We start from the raw sequence: 23,705 nt of genomic DNA on the forward strand, positions 1-23,705 counted from the left end.
GTTTCATTTGATTATGGATTGAATATATTTTTCATTCATTTTAAACCCTTGCCTCTCTGTATGTTGTACTGAGATAGGCAAACTAATGTTGATAGACAAATTGGCCACCAAAAATACGTCATTCTGCTTAAATAATCTCTTTCTGTGGACATACTGAAATGATGACCTTATGCTTGCTAACATATTTATAGTCATCAAGGTCACATATGTCCATGATAAAATGTACATAGGTAGTGTTCTGCTTCATAATGAATGGAGAATAATGAATTACAATAGGTGAGCCACAACCCACAGAGACTGTAAATGCTAGAAAATACAAATCACAGAGAACTCTCACTATGTGTTGACATCTTTCCCTGCTTTGTTTTAATTTTTCTTTTGTTTTATTTTTGTAGCGTTTGCCTTGCTTTCTTTTTTAACCTTCCTCATGCAATTTCATGTTAGTTTTGGCTTGAAAATAATTGTTAAAAGAAGTTTATCCCTTTCCCAGTCCTTGCCCTACATTCATGAATCATTTTAGGTTATTTTTCAGGATTTAAAACAAACTTATTTCTTCCCATTTTTGTATGAATTCAGGCTCATTCAGGAACTCTGCTGACCAGCTCTCTTCTCATTCAACCCAATCCACTATGGCTTTCCTTAACTACAACCTAGCTATTTCAGTAAACCAGAAAGCCACAAGGTGCCAAGTACATATGTTTGAGATCCAACTCTAGCACTTGTGAAAATTCTGTGGAACCAGAGTTCGCACATCTGTAAGATTGTGTAATATCAACTGTTGCCCTATTTCACAGACTGCCTGTAAGAGTTACATGAGATATTGCTTGTGAAAGTGTTCTATAAGCAGCAATGTCCTCCGAAGCACCAAGGTGTAATTATTCTGGTCAAATCTGTTTGTACTCTTTCCTACAATTATATCTTTGTGCATGAAGACCTTCTCTCAAATTTGCTGCAATCAATGCATTGTTAAAGACCAACTGAGATTCAACTTTATTCCAGAAGTCTGTGGCCTCTACACTGGGTTTTCTGACTTTGAACTTGCCACTCGGAGCTTCTATAACTTGCTAATTGTTTTCATCCATTTCAAATTCATCATTAGGTCTTACTTCGTAGGATACTATTGCCTATTGGCATTTGTCACCTCCCCAATCCCACAGTAGGGTCCATGTGGCAAACCTCTTATCCTACTAATCATTGTACTCAAATTCCCAACACACAGGTTTCTTGCACACAGCTGTGTGAGGTATGTAGGTTAACTGTTATTTTTACCTCACTTGGTTCTCCCCTTTTTTGCTTAGTCTCATGGCCTCTCCCTTTGCTTTGTAACTAATATTCTTCTCTTTCCTTTGGATATTTCTAGTCAAAGAACAGAAATGAATAACATTTGCCATACAATTGATTTGCTGTGCTGTCTCTAAAATACTGTTCCAAACACAACTTAATGACAAATCCAGTGCAAATCTGGATGCAGATTTGGCTCAAAGCAGTGCTTGTGAACGGGTGCAGATAACTTCTGTAGGTACTGGGGAATCATTTCCGGGCCAACCATTTTGGTTGACAGAGAAAAGGTATGTGACTTCCTCTGCCTTATCATTAGTATCCTACTGCTCCACTTAAATGTATTATAAAGGAACGGAACAGAGCAGCAGTTCACTGAAGTTTGACAGTGTTTTCCTGCAACTCAGATTGTTTTTAAAAAACTCACTTGAGAATGGGCCCAAATGTAATAATATCATTAAAAAATTTTAACCATGATGCTGAAATATTATCTTCTAAGAATGTATTCTGTATTCAAGGGAAAATGTTATAATTTTTTGTAAACATGTATAAACAAACATGTTTATTTTTAGAGTGGCAAAAATTTCGCCATTCAAAAATTAAATAGTCATGGGTACTTCACCTTATTAGAGTAAAGTCTTTTGCTAAACAAAATGTTATGCCAGACATTTCTTCGGGATGATTTTACCTATTTGCTTCCCTAGTTACTTGTTCTTAAAGTCCACTGTTGAGCACAAATTTGCACAAAATACCTTGCCCAAGTTTGCACAACCTAAGCAAAGTTCACAAAAGACTCCACAAACTTCATTTAATTAAACACAATACCACACCTTTACTTTAAGTGTAATGATCATAATTTCTTACAGACAATTTTTAATGAGTTTGCACTTTGCTATACCCCTCATATATTTTCCTCTCCTTCCAGGCACAGGTGATGAAATTGTGATCAACATTGTGAAATTGGATCACAATTATGTCTTTAATCAAAACAAACCAAGCCTTATGCCATAGGTGTGGAAATCCATTTTGCTATGCTATCCAATTGCAGTTATATTTTGTAATTGGTGCTTTTGGCCCAAAGCACAGTGTAAATTATATGGAAAAATGAGAAGGCATGTTCTGTCTCGTGCCGTTGCCAGGTATGTTTCATATTTAGATACAAACAGTGAGGGAAATTCAAATTTCACAGCAGTTGAGTCACTTCTGCCACTGTGAACAGTTGTAGTTTATGTGTAGTCTCTCATGATTTTAGAAATAATAAAGATATTCTCTGGTTTTGGGTCTTCTTTGCACTTAACTTATTATACTTCCATCATGCTGCTCAAGGTTATTCAATTAATTACCAAGCAATAATTCCATAGAATACATTCCCAAAAAGCAATGTAATTTCAAATACTTACTGAATTTCAAATACTTACTGAATTATGCACAGAGCAAGGAGTGAACAGCAAGGAAGGAGAATGATAGTGTAAGCTATGATCACAAAGTTGCTGCTATCTTATTCATGTTACATACAAAACAATACTTCCTAGTTTTAATTAATATCTGAATTATCACCCATGAACTATCAGTGTTTGATTCCCTAAAAACTCCCAACACTGACATCATTCTCACCATTTTGTAGCAGACTTATCTAAGAACCAATCAGAAGAGAGCCAAATTTTTCTTTTTTTCTTTTCCAATGAGTTGCAGGAGTTAAGATCTTTAAGATAACCTTAGAATGACATCCAGGTAAGTGGAAGGAAGGCCTGCCGTTGAGTTCAATTTCCATGATTTCTGCATTAACTTTCCAGATTATACTGGAAAGAGCTCTCCACATCCACGGGATAAAAACAATATGGAGGAAATGTGCTAAGGTCCTTGGGCATTCCCATGTCACTGGCCTTTGTTTCATACTCTGATTTACTGCTCCCAACATTTTGGAGAGAGGAGTTACATGAGATTAAGAGAATGGATGTCTATAAAACAAGTATCAACATTTTCATTCAGGACATCCAATTGAAGTCCTCATGTGAGTAAATACATATTCTGAACACCATTATGGAAACCAACCAGTGGTGCTGACAGAAAAGACTGGAATTTTTATATGTATTTTTTTCTCCTGCTTTTTTCTCTAGCTCTTTTCTAGTCTAGAAAAAAATATCTATTAATATACAATCTTTTAAATTGCATTCTTAGTTTAATAATAATCACAAATTAATGGTGTGTAGTCACATGTCCATTTTCTTGGGGGAAAATAACCATATGCTTCAATAACTAAAACTTCTATTTCCACAAACTAATTAAAAGCCCTTGTGGCACAGTAATCAGCAAAACAGGTGTTTCATTTAGTTTCTTTCCCTTCAAGGTTGAATAGTTGCAATTCAAACTTCCCTGTGATTCCTTTAAAGTCAAAGAAAGTCACAGAGGCTTACACTGCCTATCAGATGACAATATCCTTCTGTCCTACCCCAGGATTTTGACAGAATATAAATCAAGAAAAGCAAACTGTTTTTATAGCAAAATATTTTAAATTATGAGTAGGATTTTTTACAATAGATTGTGGAAATTTTAGCTCCTGAAAAGAAAAAGATTCCAATCCTATTTGATCAATTGAATGTATATATATGTATATATATACATATATATATATAATCTTTGAAGAGATGTGTCTCCTATAGAAGATATATTCCATTTTGTACCAAAAGTAACAACCTAATCAAAACCACATCTCTAAGACTTATTCTTGTGAGTACAGGGTACATTACATACTATTTTATAATGCACACAGTAACTTTGGAAGCCTTCAGCCTTATTCCTGCTGTTAATTATTTAGACTCTGACATATTGCAATAAAACATTTCATCAAGCACTCCAGTCCAGAGAACGATAGGCATCAACACTGTATTGGTAATGCAAAATAAATGGATTGGGGTTGAAAATAATGAGTTCGGTGGATTACATCTGTCATTGTGAATTATTATTGTTGAACATAATAGGGCAGAGCACTACAAAAATAAAGCTTGTCTTCTCTAGTTAAAGGTGAGACAACTACCTCTAATGAGATACAGAAATTCAAGTGTGAGTTATTAATTATGCACACAAAAGGTTTATCTGCTTGCCCAATCTTACATTTTTGTGTGTATATAACTATAGAACAGAAAGTCCCCATTGCTAAAGCTGGTGATAGTTCATAACTGTCTCTTGCCAGAAACTGCAGAAGACATTCCATTTGGCCACATTTGACCATGTAAAAAAAAAAGAGTCCTTAAACATGTAAGGAGGCACCAGCCCTGGCAGGCCCAGGCTTGGCACTGTTCTCCCACCAGCTGGCTCTGTGAGAGTGCCTCCTACTTTTGGAATTCACATTCATCATCTGTAAGAGAAGGACCTTAAACTAAGCTGTTGTTGCTGTTTTGTTGTATTTTTGCTTGTTGCCTTTTGGTTTTGGTTTTATGTGGGTTATTTTGAGACAGGCTGTCAAGCCCAGGCTGGCCTCTACCTCCTGAGTGCTGGGATTCAAGATGTGAACCTCTACACTCAGCCTGAACTGTCTTAAATTTAATGCTAGCTTCAAAATGCTCCTTGATTCTATACACAATGGATTCTTATTTTCAGTTGAGTTAAGTTTGATAGCTTGTTCTTTCTTTAACCAAAAGCTTGGAGGAGAATTTATTAGAAGAGATTAATTTCTATTAATTTAAGAGAAGGTGCCTCTCATTGTAATGTCTTTTTTTTTTTTTTCCTTTTTTTATTGTTGTGCTGAGTGGAGGCACATTGTGGCATTTACAAAAGTTCTTACAATATATCATACTTGAATTCACCCCTCCACCATTCTCCTTTGTTCCCCACTCCCCCATTCCTGGAATAGTTTCAACAGGTAACATTTTTGCATGAATTAACACACCTAATCTTTACAACACTCTTCGACAGGTATTATTCTTTTCTTTGCAATCAAAGAAACAGAAAAACAGAAAGTTTTAGTAACTTGGTTAAGGTCACACAAGTAAAAAGGGGCAAGTAGAGTCACATACTTTAAAACTTGAACTCAATCACATATCATGTGTGCCACCCCTTTAACTGTACCTCCTACACTCAAATGTAAATAATACACTTGCTATAAGTCATTCCCTTTAGTTTGGGGAACTCAAAGCATTTATCATGATTTAATATTGTTTTCTTTCATAATACTTATTCCAGTTCCCTTTGTCAGTGAGTGAAATGGATGTCTATTATTCAAGACAAAGGCTGCAATACAATATTTTATTTCACTAGGCAATGCTTCCCAATCAGAGCAAAGGGAGAAGTCATCCACATAGGCACAACAGCATCTTTAACAAAAATCTGATCAGATGGTTTTGTTCACTTAGCCAATTACTGTAAACAACTTATGGTGTGCCTGGCAGTGGTGCACTTTTACTTTAGTGGATATTTTATATCCTATAACATGTTTTTCCATCATTTGGTGAACATTATTTATTGTTCGACAGTCAAATTATTTCCAGTTTTAAAAATAACTGGATAAAAATATACATCCTTGCACATGCCTCTTTATACATATCTCTAATTATTTTTTGAAAATGGAATTGCAAGATTGAAATGTAATGTTTGTTACATTGAACAAGAAAATGTAATCGATACTTCCTTCCTGATAAGAGGAGTTACAGTCATACAACACAGTGCTAGAACAGGAATCTGTACCATGAGCCTACTCAGAGGGACATTTGAAAAATAAAACAATAATTGAAAAAGGAAGATGCTCATATTGAAAGAAACTAGGTTTTGTATCTTCTGAAAGAGCAAAGAGGATTTGAAGAGTTTATGTGTAAGCCACACACAGCCATTTTGGGAGAGCTGCCAGAATGGCAGAATTTTTTTTTTTTTTTAGTAATCAATAAACATGGGGAAAGACAGATGATTAGGTAGAAAAAATAAAAATATTTCTATATTAATAAGAAATGTAAAATAATGGACACTTGTATTGCTTACATGTACTCTAAGAATAGAGTTTTTTTCCTTTCTGCTCCTCACAGGAGAAAAATCGTAAAGCAAAGGAATAAGAATAAAGCCGATGGCCGTGATTTTGAACAAACTTCACCAGCCAAGCATGGAAAAGGAATGCTGATGAGCGATACAAAGAGCCTATTGAGAAGTGAGAAAAGCTTCTTGGAAGAGTTTTTGATGGTAAGGCTCTCTGAAGCATTAAAGTCTTTCATAGTTTTACCCACCTCCCAATATGGCAGGATGATTACATAACTATTCTAAGTCGTGGAAAGAAGCTAGGTTCTATTAAGGAGGTAGTGAGCAGTTGCAAAGTAGCAATTAAGCAATGCAAATGACCTGAATTGCAGTTATGTTTTCAATTGTACTCTAAACTGTAATCTTAAATAAATACATTTGCATTAATACTGCTTATATGAAGATATTTAAATGATGATGTGGTTTGTAAATGGAAAAGCATACCTAACATACCTAACTGAAGACACTGATGGCCTATGACTTCATCATATATCATTATTAATCATGGACAGGCACATGGAAAAGCAACAGTAACAATGTATTAGCTAAAAGACAATATGTTTATGTAATATTTATATAGTTATCTTTTTAACAAAAGATATTTTCCTATTACAAGACAGGAGCATTGCTGAAATGTAGCAGATCCCCAGAAAAATTGTCTCCTCACTCATTTAATAACATGCTTGCAAATCTCTTGTTTAAACTAATTTCAATGAGCATGATTATTTTCACTCCCACAGAGCAAAGAAAAATTAAAGTTCTTCTAGGTAGAAGAAAGCCAAAGGTTAAGAATATTTTTTAACTAAACTTGACTTCATTTTGTTTAAGAATTTTTTTTGTGAATTTTGTTTAAAATTAAAACATTAGCTAGCATTTGTTGCCCTTAAGGCAGAGAAACTAAAGCAGATACCTTAAAAGCAACTGAGGCCAATAGGAGAAGGGGACCAGGAACTAGAGAAAAGGTTAGATCAAAAAGAATTAACCTAGAAGGTAACACACATGCACAGGAAATTAATGTGAGTCAACTCCCTGTATAGCTATCCTTATCTCAACCAGCAAAAACCCTTGTTCCTTCCTATTATGGCTTATACTCTCTCTACAACAAAATTAGAAATAAGGGCAAAATAGTTTCTGCTGGGTATTGAGGGGGTGGGGGGGAGAAGGAGGGGGCAGAGTGGGTGGTAAGGGAGGGGGTGGGGGCAGGGGGGAGAAATGACCCAAGCCTTGTGTGCACATATGAGTAATAAAAAAAAAAAAAAAAAAAAGAATTTTTTTGTGGCTGGATGTCATGGCACACACCTACCTGTAATCTCATCATTTAGGAGACTGAGGCAGGAGGACCATGAGTTCCAGTCCAGCCTGGGCTACATAGCAAGACTCTGCCTCAAAAAATTGATAATAAAATAATAATAATAGCAATAATAATTTTAATTAAATATCTTTCCCTGACCCTCTCAAATAAAAAGTCCTCAAAACTGTGTTGTTGCAATGAATTCACAGGTAAACACAGAAGCCAGAAAAATACTTCTGTCCACACTAAATCCCACTTTAAAACTTTATGTTCAGTGTGCCTACCCCTACCCTAAAGCCCTCCATACACACAAACATAATCAAAGCTATTCTTGAGACTAAGCATCTCTAGAAACTGTTATTGCTGAGAAATACATAACTACTACAGGCATATATGCACATATGTAATAAAAGTCAATTAGTAAAATAATATGAGCAACAAAACTATGAAATCTTTTAAGGTAATCAATTAACATGCTTTAATTTCAAAGTATCATGGCACTTAATTTTTATTTTATTTATTTTTAAATCTTAAATGACAGCAAAGGCAGTAATATTCCATGTGGAACAAATCTGACTTTTGGGTGTTTCTTTATCCAATTCAACTAAAGTATAACTAAATACTTAACCATTTTAAAAATAGTATACATATTTGGGTCCCATTGGTATAAAACTATTTCTAGGTGTCTGTTGATCTTTTTGTCTTCAAGGTTGCTAAGTTTATATTCTTTTGTACAACAATCTTGCCATAAAAGCAGATGAGTATCTGAAATAAGACCATGAAACATTAATGATGCTTTAATAAGAGTGTAAGATTTGTGATAATTTGTTGTTTTCTATGACTTTTTTAAAAAAATAATGAACACATACTTGTCTTTGTTTTTCTTTTGTTTTGTTTTGCTTTTTGGTAACTCTGCCAGGACTGGGAAATATATTTTTATATAAATTGGCACAATAATCTTTTAAAAATAAAGAAGTCAAAGAATAAGACTCTTAACCAAACTTGGCTTCAATTTGTTCAAGAAAAAAAACTTTTCTCAATAGCAAGTTCTAGAAAATGAATTTAGGTAAGTATTCCCGATCACAATCCACGTCTGGATTACGATACAGAGGCGCAGAGATGAAAATAGGAAGTATTCAAAGAATGAAGAACAACTCACCCAGCCTTGAGAAGCTGGTTGAAGATAGGTTCTAAAGATTGGAAGAGGAGTTTTCTGGGTAAAAACTCGAAGGGGGAGAGGATGGTATTAGTAACCTGGGGAACTGAGGGTACAAAGATCAAGAAGCAAGATAGCCTGGACACAGAACTACAAATAGTTTGGCAGCGAAGATGGCAAATGTGACTGAGAATGGTAAGAAATATGGAAATAGGGAAACCCTGATGTCATGAAGTTTCTGGTCTAGTAAGTGACACAAGTCAACAGACAAGTATGTGCAGTGTCATGGCAGAGATAGGGAAGTGTGACTGGGGCATCAGACCCTTAGAAGTGTGACACCTTGCTCTACCCAAACCAGTTGCCCAGCCCTGGACTCACAGTTTCTACTTTGAAGCTAAATTTTCTCCCTTCTCAGTGCAGTTCCAGAAATGACTGAGCCAGACCATCCTACTCCTTTTATATGGAGCCTTCTTCCCCCCTTTGACCCGGAAAACAAGTGACAAAAGATACCTTTGTTGTTTCTTCCAGAAAACCTAAGGATCCTCATACATGTAGAGTCTGCAGTGCCTTGACCTAATTCCCCAGAGTTCCTGAGAGTGGTGTGCAAATTGGTACCCCAGCACCAATTAATTGTAGTCCTAGCCATATTTTGCTCTAAATGTCTTATTTATTCCCTACTTCAAGTCAAATTATAAATTATTTGAGGACATTGTTTTTTATAGTCAGAGGAACTTGACCTGATGAGCTCTTATGGGTTCTATGTTTATTACTTGACATTCAAAACTGAGACAAACACCAAGAACTATAAGGAATTTATATATCTTTTGATGCTAATGCTTGTGCTATTAATCATATTTATTTCAACTCTATTTATTCTAAAACATAAATAATATTATTCCTTTCTGGTAAATGTACTTAAGTGCTAATGAAGCTATGAAATTCATAACTATAATATGCTTTTCATCATATACATTTTTCTCTTGAGTGATACATATTTTGCTGATTTTATGCAGAGAAGAGGAAACAGAACAATGTGGACTTTTTTGATATAAGGCTAAGATTCTTGATTTTACACAGTAATAGCATGAAATATGATCTAGTATTAAATGTTGTTACATTTGGAGAAAATATTATTTGATTGACAGAAATTGGTCTAACCTAAGGCATTTCTCATTTATAGGGACAAAGCAAGTGAATTCTCTTAGAATTATGCCATCTAAAAGAGCATGTGTTATTTCAGTATTAATTTAATAAGCTATTCACAGCAATTACTTCCTTAGTTTTACCTTCCTTATCTAGATGTGGGCCAGTAAGTACATTAAATTTGTTACAAAGACAATCTGCTCAATGTAGGACTAAAGAGAAGAGAAAGGAAGAAGGCAATGCTTTTCTGGATAGCGTTATCAAAAAGCAATCAGCTCAGGAGTTGGGTATTAGGAACATCCTGTATCCTTGCAGAAGGCTACAATAATGAGTTACACTGTAACATTTATTTAGAACTGCACACTTATCAAAGGGTTTTTACATACAATATTTCATTCAATTAACTCATTGAAAGGCCAGATGGAATCCAAATAACCCTCTGGCTATGTGTATCTCAGAGCTTTTATGTTCTGTATATGAACGAAAGAGATTTCATGAGTCTTGTCTGCCTCAACAAGGGAAAGGAACTAGCAAGAAAAAATACAAAACCAACCTCTTGCCAATTTCTCCATAAAGACACCATTTCCCTCAGTTATCATATAAAATACCATGAATAGGACAGCCAATCCAGTCATTTCCTGGGATAAAGAAGTAAATGATTGCCAGGCACGTTGACTCCTGCCTATGATCCCAGCACTTGGGAAGTGGTGTTCGAGGAGCAGAGAGAGTTTCGAGGCCAAACTGGGCTACAAAATGAGTCCCTGTCTCAAAATAAAAACAATAAACAAAACAAAAAAGCAAGACAAACAACACAAATGTTATTGGAAAAATAAATCTAATATTATTCTCTTGATTACACATGGTTCAATTAGTCAGAGGACATATGGTACCATTCTTCTTGAACTTTCAACTACGCCAATGGGTGTAACGTTTACTAAAGAAATGTTTATTAGTTTCTGTTTATCTATTAGGCAAAGCACTTCACAGAGACTGGTCCAACCAAGAAGCTAAAGTACTTTGGCTGTCATAATACATCACTATTCCTTATGGAAGCATCTAGCCATGTTTTAAAAGATATCAAACCATTTAGATACAAAACTCCGAGACACTAGAGGAAGAAGGCTCCTAGAAGATGGTATCTTTTTGAGAAAGGACTTATTTGCAATCCATCTGGAAGGGAACACAGAAGAAATGCCATAATTTCCAGGTCGATTATTCCTGCTATGCTATGAAAAAGCTCTACTATGCTTACTACATATTTGAAGAGAACAGTTCTTCACTGGTAAATGTAAAGACTGGACTGTAAAATCTGAATCCAGTTGCTGGGCCTGGCCTTTATGTCTACTCTACTGGAAAGATTATCAATCAAATCCATATATTGAGCATAGGCGTGCAGCCATAGGCTGGTGACACAGTTGAGATATTTTTTATAAACAAACAAAACAAAACTTTGAACCGCAAGCCCCATGGCATATAAGCAATCTTCAGGTGCACTGTGCCCCTCCCCTGGGTGTGCACCTCTGGCTTCATTTCTTTCTGGGGCATCTCTTTATCTCCAGCTCATCTTTCATCAGTGCCTGTCAGTGGAATATCACAATTCCAGATTGAAAGAAAAAACAATTCTTTCACAGTTAGGGAAATGAAAAAAAAATTTCATAGAAATTCCTTCCTCTTTAAACCAATATTTTATTCATGTTTGGAAAATACCACTTTGTGGCAGTTTCCATTTTAATCTCCTCCTTCATTTGTTCTTTTAATTCAGAAACCAAATGTATTACATCCCAGGAGGCTCTTGAGCCAATTCCAAATCTATACAGCCAAAAAATAATCACCATTAACTAAACGACAGTCTATGCCAGATTTTATGCAAAAATTGTTTTAAATATGTGTAAATTATGTCAAACTATTATGAAAGTCAACTAAAGAAAATTCAGTCCTTTCTATTATGGCCAGCTGCATTTATATGTAATCTGAGGGAGATAGATGCATGTATCATAGGAAAATATTTTGGTAATTATATCATGAAAGAGAAAGAATTAATTGACTTTTTAAACTTACACATCTAGTCTTTCTTTCCTTGTTTCTTTCTCCTTGTCTTTGCAACTGCAAGAAATATTGAGCTCTGAGATTCTAACTCTGTAATAAAAATAACATAGCATTATAGAATTTTAGAAACAGAAGGAAATTTCATTCAACTTTCATTCATTATACACCTCATCCGGAAGGAGTACTAGCCCAACTCAATTTTACAAGCCAGGAAGTCCACTGCAAACTTTACGATTACTCCAAGGTCATTCAATCAAATGGTGCCAGAGCCAAACCTCTTGAATTCATGGTAATTCTTTTCTCTCTGGATCATTCTGATGACTCCCTTATAGTCTTACCTAACAATATAACACCCAGCATCAATGTGTCAATAAGACCAAAAGTTATCCTCATTCAGTATACAAATGTGAATATGCAACTTAATGAACAAGTTGCCTAATTGCTAGTCTGGGCTAGGGACTGAACTAAAATTTTTAAAAGAAGGCTATATGAGCCACAAATGTTATGAAAATTGATATCAGGAAATAGGACCCAGTGAACTGTTAATCAAAAACAAATATCAAATCAAATAGCAGGATCTTTGTTTACAGGTCATGGTGGGACGATAGCTAGATGAAAAACTCTGATAAGTTTATGGTATTCTTAAGGCAATTAAGAATTCAGTCCTCAAACGATGAAAATTTGCAAACAAAATTACTCAAGAGAAGTAGAATGTCCCTATACATACCTGTCTTTCAATTCATAATGACTTCTGCCTTGTGATGAAGCGGTCTTGACTTCACCAGTCATATATTAAATACATTTCCTCAGAATGGATGTGTAAATAACTGTATTTAATTTTCCAGGAAAGCTGATGAATGTTGCTATTAAACACCTTAAGTATTTTACATATTTTATATTTCTAAGTTGCTTTCCCAAATAATATATCGTTTCCCTTATTTTTTTCAAAATTCAGCATTAGTATCTAATTTTTTCTCACTGTCAGAAATTAAAGTTAAGAAAAATTGGTCTGTGGTAAAAGTTTGGCACTATGTAGCAACCCACACAAAGCCTGCTGACGTATACTACTTCCCTTTAATATCCCAATGTGCAAGGAAGGAAAATAAGAGTCAACACTCACTTGTCCACAATGACTTAAATAATTTGCCAATGATCTAAAAATGAATTTTTTATATCAATATAAGATTAGTCTCCTAAAATGCCTATTTTCCTTTTATCAGTTTACTTTTATTCAGAAAGGCAAACTCATTTTGATATGCACTCAGTTAGAAAAGTGAGCTACTAAAATTATCATAATGCATTTAAAAACTAAGTAGAAAGTCTTTTTAATTACATGCAAAACATTCTATATCTAGGCATAGCTATTGAAAATTTGAAGCAACAGAACATTCAAAACAAACACATTGAACATATCACAAATTATAGCAGATTGGGGAAATGTGGAGAAGTGAGGCCAGCCTTGACCAATATAGATTTATTATGGAGTTCCACGTCTCCATCTGCAGAGAGGGAAGGTTTCCGCACATAGATCTGAGACATAGAAATGGGGAGGGAGGAAGTGATAGTAAGTAAATTACTTACGTGATTCTTTTCAGTCTGACCTTGTCTTTAACTACTCCAAGCCTTCAAGCTATTCTAGACAACAACAACATGACTGTTGCTGATTCCCCCAACCACATCTTGAATTAAGCCATCCAGCCTCCTGGTTGCATAGCCTAATCCTTCCATTAAAAATAATAAAAGTGCTATTCTACCTTTAATGTTAGTAAAGTTAATTAATTCATATTAATAAAAGTGCCTTGGCAAACCCTGATGAAAACTCTTATATTGATGCAATCAACTACTTTTCTCCAGATAATTGCCACTTGGGCTGAGAAATTGAAAGCACGCCAGTCTAAAATGCTTTTAAAGACTTCAATCAACATTCTCTCCCAAAATGAAGAAATGAAAAGCCAGAGGGCAGATCATGGACCTCACACTCCATTCTTAACATTACCCAGCAACACTTTTATTACCAGCACTTGTCCTCCAAATTTGACCTGGGTTTGGCCTCTGAATTGGTACAAGGAAGGTAAAAGACAAGGGCTATATAGCCCTGGAAAACTAGAAACAAACTGTTTTATTAAATTACTCATATTTGTAACCAAGCTTAAAATAACACAGACCATCTAGCCTTTACCCTAAAATCTAAAGCTTATTTTTGGCTATGATAAAACAAAGCTGCCATTTTTGCCTTATTCTTTGGCTCTTCATACATTTCCAAAGAAATGGATAAAAGGACTATTCCTTCCCTTAATTTCCTAAAGGATGACTACTTCCCAGAAAAAAATAAAGATTTTCTTTCCAGAAACAGTAATCACACAGTTTCTAGTTACTTTTAGAAAACAAAAATTTATCATGCATTTATTTAGGAAATTTTGAGTTGTTTGGATTTTAAAATACAACAGAGATGTGTAGAGGTGAAGAAATTTCATATAAGAATTTTAGCTTTTGCCCTAAGTAACTGTTATGATTTGAATTTGAAATGACTCCATAGGCTCATGTTTTGAATGCTTGGTCCCAAGCTGGTGGGGGACCAAGAGCTTCTGGAAACTCTAGGGTGGAACTTAGCTGGAGGAAGTAGGTAACTGGGGACAGGTTATTGGGGGTATCTTGTTTCTTTCCCCTTCCTGTCTTGCTTTCTGCTTCCTGTTCACCATGAAGTGAACAGCTGTCTACTACCACACACTATTGCGGCCATGATGTTCTACTCAAACACATGAGACCAACCAACCATCAAGTGAACCCTCTGAAACCTTGAGCTAAAATAAGTCGTCCCCCTCTAAGTTGTTTCTGTCAGGTATATGATCACAGCAATGATAAGAATAACACAGTCAGTCACTTTAGTTTCTGTCTGTGGGTGTTACTACCTCATAACTTAGTATTATTAGCTGTCTAGTTGAATTGGATCATTCAGTTAAAAAACAGAAAATATACATAGCTTGACTAATTTGGTCATTTCATAAAAATATAACTTTAATCTGTTTTTTTTAATCCATTACATTGATCTAGCTAATGTTTTTTATTACAAGGAGATTAAAGCTACACCACACTGGAGCTTTTACATGATCTTGCCGTCAGTCATAGTTTGATGCCCCTTATATGATAAAAGCACATCTAATGACATTATTTTGTACTCAAGAACTAAATCCCTTTAGATCCCAGAAAATGAACCTTAAAACAAGTCTCACTTTTTAAAAACATTATAAAAAGTGTATTATAAAAGGACTGAGACTAAAATATTAGTAGAAGTTATATAATAAAACTTTTTTTTCTAAACACGTAGTAATCAAAAATTGTCTTAATTATCTTGTAACAATTGAATACTTAACAGAACTTAGTATTTCAAGTTGTGATTAAGTTATTTGGCTCATAGATAGGAAATTATCATTGAGTTTAAAAATGTCATTCCAAAACTATAATAACATGTAAATGTAATAACCCTTATGAAACATGTTTTGTTTATAAAGAACATACTTTCCTCATAAAAAGCCTGTCAAGGAAGATTTTTTCTATTTTTATAAATCCTGTGTTTAAGCAATAAGCTCATGCTCACACAGCTAATAAGAAAGTCTTCCAAAGTTGTATCTGCGTCTCTAGATTTTTCAGATCTATTCCCATAATTACTTTAAAGTTTACGAATAATTTTTAGTGATCCCAAACATTTCACATTTCCATCTGTACATTTGGGGGTTCATTAGAGGCTTCATTAAGTTGCTTACCTGGGGCAATTACCTAATCTACCTGAGTGTGAGATTCCTCCTTTGTAAATTGAAAGTAATAACGAAATTACCTCCTATGGATGATGTGAAAATTAAGCAGGAATACATATGTCAACACCACTAGTAAGTCAATAAAGATGTCCAGTAGAGAAAAGAGCAAACCATAGTAAACAATCACTCTTCCATTCTTCCAACTTTTTTATTCCTGGGTTAAGCATGCCCCTCGCAGAATCTGTAGTGCTTACAGTATCTGCTAAGAAAAGTAACCTTAGGTTGACTTTGAGGAAATGGTGGCCGTTAACTGATGCAGAAGTGATAATCTTATTTAGAGACAGTCAAGCCTTGAGGTTAGTTGATACCCACTGTTAGTTTTTTCATAACAATAATGATCAGTTGTAATCCTTAGATTTGTTTGACTCTGTAATTTTAATGTGGAAACAGAGGGTGAATAAACCAGTTAATGGAGAAGTAGACTACTGGATATAAAAACATGAGTTTTCAAGTCAGAAGAGACATGAAATTAAATTCAGGCCTTCATAGGTAGGGTCCTATAAGACAAAGAGACTGCTACATCCAGCTAAGCCTCAGCCTCCTCTCACATTCACAGCCCTGCCTTGCTTCAAGCCATTCACTACCCATTTAACCAGTTCTGCCTCAGGTCCTCCAAACCCATGATCCCCACTGCCACCAGAAGAGGGTTACCAGATAAAATAAAGGAGGTCCAGTTAAATTTGAATTCCAAGTCAACACAAATAATGTTTTAATACAGGTATGTTACATGCTCAAACATTATTTCTTATTTATCTGAAATTCAAATCAAACTGGCCAGATGTGGTGGTGCATGCCTATTACCCTAGCATTTAAGAGACTGAGGTAGGAGGGTCATGAGTTTGAGGCCAGCCTGGGCTACATAATGAATCTAAGTAAATAAATAACTGAGAGTCCTCTTCTTTTTGTTTCTGTTTTGTTTGAAAACCATACTCCAGAATTATAAATCACAAACCTTCCATAATATTTGCATACCTATCTTAAAATCATAAAATAGCATGCTACAAGTGTTGCACTCCAGTTTTAAGCTATTTAAATTTGTTTCATGAATCTTCATGATGCAACTATTTTCTGTCTCCTTAACATCATCTTCCACCACATACTCCTTTCTCTCTTCCTTATTTACATAACTGTACTCAAGTTTTCACTCCATTCAGAAATCTTTCCCTAATTAATTTGTCCCTCACTCATCTTGAGATCATATCAGGCATATCTTTTTGTCTCCCTCATCCCTATCCATCCATGTACCTGGCTAGACTAAGTATCTCTTCTTTATTCTCGTGTACTGTGTGTATGCATATAGATGTGTATATTTAGTTCTTCCTATATTGTATTAGACTTATCTTTAGGCCCTATCTTCTCAACAGGAACATTTCAAGAACTCTAATGGATGCCTGAAACAATGGATAACATCTAACACTAGATTATCATACATCAATTAATGATGGGAACAATTTCTGAGAAATGTGTCACTAGGTGATTTCTTTGTGCAAACATCATAGAGTGCACTTACACAAACTAAGATGACTAAAATGACACTAGACATTATAGTCCTATATATGCATCTCACATATGCAAACTATCGTTGGCCAAACCGTCATTATCTAGCACAGAATGTTCTTTCTTATATAGATACACCTGTGATAGAGCTTAATTTATAAATCAGGCACAGTAAGAGATTGACTACAATAAATAATCAAATAGAACAATTATAACAATATTCCATAATGGAAGTTATATGAATGTGGTGTCCCTCTTTCTCTGTCAAAATATTTCATTGTACTTTATAGCTTCTCTTTAGCATATTTAAGTTGCCAGCATCATTACTCTTGTGCTTTGGGGTCATCAAAAAGTTACTTGAGCACGGCACTCTGATACTATGACAACTGATTTGGTAACCCAGATCGCTAAGTCACTTATAAGCAGGAAGCATATATAGCACGTATACATTGGACAAAGGAATGACTCCTGTTCTGGGTGCAATAGAGTGCAGCAGTGTGAAATTTTATCATACTTAGAAGAGCATGCAATTTAAACTTAGAATTATTCCTGGAATTTTCCATTTAATATTGTCAAAACATGGTTGGCCACAGATAACAGAGAGCCAAACTTCACATAATGTGGAAGATATAATGCATTATATAAAATGAATAGAGATGCAGAATAGGAATGCTATAGCAGAGACAAAGAAGTTCCATATTCAACAAAGCCAAAATCCAGAGCAGACAGAGTCTCTCCCTTCTCCATCCCATTTCCTTTTTCTTAGAACACAAGGTATTTCTTTTTTGAAGAACTACTCCTAGAAATCTATAGCAAAACACTTGAAGATTGTCATGGAACTGAATTTCATTATACCAATTACTGTTTATCCTTGCAGAGTTATCAGAAAGGAACATCATGAAGAAAGTTCTTATTGAACTGGAATTCATTCTCAGTGGGAAAGGGAAGTTACAAGGCTAGTGAAGAAACCTCAGTACAGAATTCTTCAAACTTTAATTTGCAAAGAAGACTGAGCCCAAGGCAACAGATTCAAACAGAACTACCAAGAGAAAGGTGGAGGCTGCATGCTGTTAGCAGGCTCTTAATTCAGACTCTAGAACAATCTCCACAGGTCTAAGGCAGATAGAATGAGAATCATCCTGCAGGATACCCCGTCCCTGTGTATCACATATGTACTGTGACAATCACCTTGGATCCCAGTGTACGAGTGTTATTTTTACAAAAGTAAAATCTGATCTTAAAAGAGTTTCTTTGTTGAATCTCTTTTTAATCATAGTCTCCAGAGTGATCTATTAAGAAATTAATTATTCCTAGATACCTTGTAAACCAGATAGTAAAGCTGTCTCTCCCATGTAGATTTACCTTATGATCTGGATATTTTGGCTAAATCAAAAGAACTGATTAAAGGTACTTTTTTTTTATTCATATGTGCATACAAGGCTTGGGTCATTTCACCCTGATTAAAGGTACTTGTCTCTACTTCTTAATTAATTTAGATAGCAATACAAAATAATTTTTGTATAGATAACTGCCCTCATCAGCCCTATTTGTGACATAATCATAAATTCACTAAAGTCATTCACCCCACATTAGTACATCAATGTTGCTACCTCATCTTTCAATGCTGCTGCCTATAACTGTTGTCTTCTGGAAGATCCTCCTGTCACTAGACCAATTACCAACATCTATTTAGCTTTTCCTTCTGACCGAATGGATCCCTTGTTCTCCAGCTGATGACAGTATTAGAAAGCTACAGCCAAGCCTGCTGTTAGCTTCTGACCTCTCTATAGACAACCTTATTATGGTAATTGCAAGGCTGGAAGTAGCAGAGACTAGGCCAATTACACCTGTCCCTGTCCCAATTCAGCCTGGGCTTAAATTACTCAGATGGGGTAGAAAGTATGATTTGGCTCTGCTGAACAACTTTTTTCTCTATTCTTGTGAAATTTGGAGACAGACATTTCTAATTATGCTTGTCATTAGGACATAATGACCCAGTATTTCTTTAAATGGCATCATTCTTTATCAAACAAACCAATGTGCTATATCCATAGATAAGTTTACTGGGATATTTTAAAGCACACAAATCTTTAAAATGTGACGCTTTGAAATATAACAAAGTATAAACTGAAAACAACACATCCAGTGTTTTCCTTTGCAGTCATTTTAATATTAATGTATATTTAGATGCATGTGAATATTTAATATTAATTAGTCTTTTAAAATATTGCATTTGTATAAGCCTAAATCTATGAAATTATACATAGTTAATTCTATAAGTAATAGCTGTGCATACATACATAATTATATTAAAGATATATACATGCACATTATAGCTAGATGAATTCTTTTTTTAACTGCATTATATAAAGCATTAGGAATGGGAAGCTTTTACATGCATTTTAAAATTAAATATTCTTGTTGAGCATGCTAGTAACACCAATGTAAAATAATATGCTCCTATTAATTTAAGTGGAAATTAACCATATATATTCTTCTTTAATTTTAGTTAATTCTTAATAGAATTCCTTTAGTTAATGCAAGTCTTATATTACCAGAATGCTTACCTACTCCTCAGGAATTATCCACAGAAAGAAATTTGAGAAACAAAGACTCAAGGCTCCCAACTGGTTCAGTAGTACATGAGTCCTGGCTGGAATATAACTCACTGGTAGAGCTCTTGCCTTGCATGTAAAAGGCCATAGTGTTCACTTCCAGCACCACCCAAAAAAAAAAAGAATTCATGAGTCCTTGTCGAGGTCTCTGGGAATACTTGAAGGCTGGTGCCAGTTCTTTCCAGAAAGGACCCTGAATGAACAGACTTCTCCATCCCTGTTCCTAGATTCAGTATTGGTTTCCCTGCCAATCTTTTTTTTTTTTTTAATGAAAATAGCTACTTAAATGACTCTGGAGAGAGCAAGATTGGGTTCTGAAGACACCTGCTGCCTTGAGAGCAAGAGCTCAGTCTCCATTAGTCTCTTGCCCATCATCCTCAGGATGGAGAAGCCAGGACTCTTCTCTGGACTCCAGAAACAAGGTCTCTCCACAATAAAGAAATCAGACAGCATACAGTTACCATGAACCACTTTCATTCAGGCCCCCATGGCTCCCCATTTACTAAGATTCATCATTGTATTTACTACTCCTGGAGGTTTGATTTCCCCACCAAACCAGAGTTGAAGAGGGAAGCTGCAGGGCTCTGATCTGGTAATCCCGATATTGCTAACAAACCTGCTTCCTCTCTCTCGGCCACTTTCCTAACCTGGGAGTAAGAATGAGACCACAAGGAGGACAATTGTGAAATTTACAGAAGCTTAGCATCTCCAAGTCTAAGTTTAGTGTATTACCTGTGGGACTTTTACACATTAAAGTTAACAGGGTTGGAGTCAAACCTGAGCTCAACTACTAACTCCAAGACTTTCATACTAAGCCATGTGCAGTGACTCATGCCTATAATCCTATCTACTTAGGAGCTGAGATCAGGAGCATCACAGTTCAAGGACAGCCTGGGCCAAAATTTTGCAAGACCCCATCTCAACCAATAGCTGGGCTTCATGGTACATACTTGTCATCCCAGCAAAGGTGAGAAGCCTAAAATAGGAGGATTGTAGTCCAGGCCAGCCTGGGCAAAAAGTCAGACCCTATATCCAAAATAACCAAAGCAAAAAGGGCTGAATGTGTGATTCAAGCACTAGAGTGCTTCCTTCACAAGCACAAAGTCCTGAATTCAAACCCCAGTACCACCACCAACAACAACAAATATTTGCCCACTATAGGGACTTTGCACCAGTTATCCAATGTCTGTAAGTGTCAGGATTTAGTAAGGTAATGTATGTAAAGTTATTAACATACACTTGACCTGCCTTCCAAATCTCTTCCATTAGTCTTTGCCCCATTCTTTCTTTTTCCTCCCTTTATTGTTTCTTTGGAAAATTAACTCATAAACTTATACATTGTGTGAGGACCACATGTAATTATATGGTTGCATTTCCATTTTCTGGAGAAATATTAATTTTTCTGGAGGAATAGTAGGTGTTCCTGCCTCTCCTGTTTAGTCTGGCTACTGCCCTCCTTTAATTATATCCTTTTTTCCCAAATTCAAGATCTCCAATTTTGCAATTTCTGGTATAGGGCACTGACAGACAATCCTTTCCTATATCTGAGATAATTTCCACTCACAAAATCTTCATTGGTGGGTCTGTAAGTCAGTCAGTCACTGGAATAATATACTTGGCAGTGGTAACTGTACATTATGAGGTATTTGTTGGAAACCAAAGATGCCATATCCAGGTAGCAGAGGCTCCTGCCCCTGGGTTTGCTCTCAAATTCAAATGGAGCCCACTTAGAGAACAAGCTCCTTCAGAAAGCCTCTGATCTCTCTATAAACCCACAAATTTCTTCAGTCTTTCCTTATTAATGTACTAACTCTTCTTATCATGAAATTATGGAAACACCTTTTCAACTCCAGTCAAACAATAATACAGGAGCATTTCTGCCTGGGGATGTTTATACCAGTCGGCACCAAAAAGGAACAGCAACAGAATTTCCTTGACACTATTATGATTGCCGAGCATACAAAGCAGCCATTCTAACTGGAGTGGTGTGCCTCAGAATCACCAATGGGACTTAATTAAAGCCCGAGGCACTGAGTCCCACCAGAGGCCCTCATTCAGTAGATTTGGAATGGGGCCTGAGCACATGCATTTCTAACAAGCTCCTGGGTGATGCTGATGCTATGATCCAGGTGCCTCTCTTTGAGAACTATTGATACAAAGCCTAAAGGTCATTTGCTAACCTCTGTCATTATTCTCATCTGACCCCCTCTGCTTTCGTGATTAACAGCATATGGAAAGCCACAAAACTTGTGCCACTAAAGAGGTCCCTAGAGACCACTTGTTCATGCTTTAAATGGCATTAAGTAATTCTTGATCCCTAGGGACACAGAATCAAAGGACAGAGAAGACAAGAAAAATGATGAAATGTACCACAGATGTAATCGCTACTAGATAAGACTTCATAGATATCAACATCTATCCAAGTTTACACTATTTTCCTTAAAGCAGATTAAGATAAACACAAAGGATAGGGAAAGAGAGGCAGTCAATTGTTTAAATCAATAAAGTACTCTCTTTCTCTCTCTCTCTCTCTCTCTCTCTCTCTCTGCTTCTCCCTCCCTCCCTCCCTCTCTTTCTTCTCTCTCATGAACAAGGTGAGCTTGTCTGTCTAAAGCTTGTCATCTGTGTTCATCTCATCTACATTGTCCATAATTAGATTGCAAACCCCATTGGGCAGTAGCTGTGGAGCTATAATCAGATTTTGTATGGTGCCTGGCACAGTCTCTTAACCATAAAGAGGGTGCTTGATAAATATTTATTGATGATGGTTATCTTTAATTCCTCAGGAAGCTTAGCCAACAAAATAGGCAACTCCACTTAGTTGAATGATAATGGAATTGATAAACTATTATGGGGGGAAAAAGTAGATCTGGAAGACTTCTTAAATCAACCCTCCATAAGATACTCGAAATGGGGAGGAATCATTTAGTACCCTAGGTGCATTAAGAGTTTAGTGGGTTAACTTCTGCCAAACTTGTGCCAAACCAAAGTCTGTAATGTGAATCTCCTGGCAATTTCCCTAAACAATGCTAAAATTTGTGATATTAAAGATTTTTCTTCACCCATTCAATTTTCTAATAAATCAAGTAAGTTAATCTATAAAGTAAATGTTATTTTAATTATTGGCAATCATTATCAGCTGCCAAGTTATTTTTCTTTATTAAAAATCATGGTACCAACATAACTTGAAACTCAATCCATGTTTGGCTGACATAGCCTCTTCCATCTACAAAACATTTCTAACCTTTAAGTATAAGACCAGGTACAAACATGAAGTCATTGGGGATTATTTTTTCTACATTTGAAAAAACAAAAGTTAAAGTGCCCCTTAATTGCCTCCAAATCAACCAGTTAAAGAACAGGTGATTTGTTAAACATAAGGGAAAGTGAGACAAGAAATTCTTGGGCACAGAAAACCATAGGGAGACATTTTCCCTAGGCATGTCTGGGTAAAAAGCTAGGCCTCTTTGGTGCACCTAGGAAATTGGATAACTACATTGAGTAATGCACACCTGATGGGTAGTCCAGCCAATGAGAATATTTGGCTGTCCTGAGACTCAATTGGCAGGAATTCTGGTAAGCCATAGATTTTATGGGCCTTTCCCCTACTCTTCAATACAAATATGGGTTAAAGAAATACATTGCGTAAGAGGTAAAAGGAGGAAAGACAGAGAACAAGGAGCTCAAGAAGAAAGTGGTGAGATTGCCCAATGTGAGCCTGTTCATTCGGAGCACTGTTTGGAGAAGACGTAACCCATTGTTCCTTGTAGATGATCCCTTTGGAATTTTTTCTTGGCTTCTGAGACTCATTCACCTTGTGGCCTTAAATATTTCATTTACTGCTTCATTCCTTTGCCTTTGTGCTGTGC

At 35.7% G+C, this 23,705-nt stretch overlaps 1 long non-coding RNA gene across 1 annotated transcript in view; it reads right to left on the bottom strand.

The window, feature by feature from the left end:
• LOC141417304 (uncharacterized) overlaps positions 1-13,596 on the bottom strand; it is a 115,826-nt gene extending 102,230 nt beyond the window's left edge. Inside the window, exons 1-2 of the long non-coding RNA XR_012441825.1 lie at positions 13,494-13,596; positions 11,925-12,002 (exon numbers count right to left, since the gene is read on the bottom strand). This is a non-coding gene — a long non-coding RNA (uncharacterized lncRNA). The remainder of the gene's footprint in view (positions 1-11,924; positions 12,003-13,493) is intronic.
• Positions 13,597-23,705: the final 10,109 nt, after the last annotated feature.

This window comes from Castor canadensis, chromosome 15 (genome assembly GCF_047511655.1).
Source record: "Castor canadensis chromosome 15, mCasCan1.hap1v2, whole genome shotgun sequence".
NCBI classification, from domain to species: domain Eukaryota; kingdom Metazoa; phylum Chordata; class Mammalia; order Rodentia; family Castoridae; genus Castor; species Castor canadensis.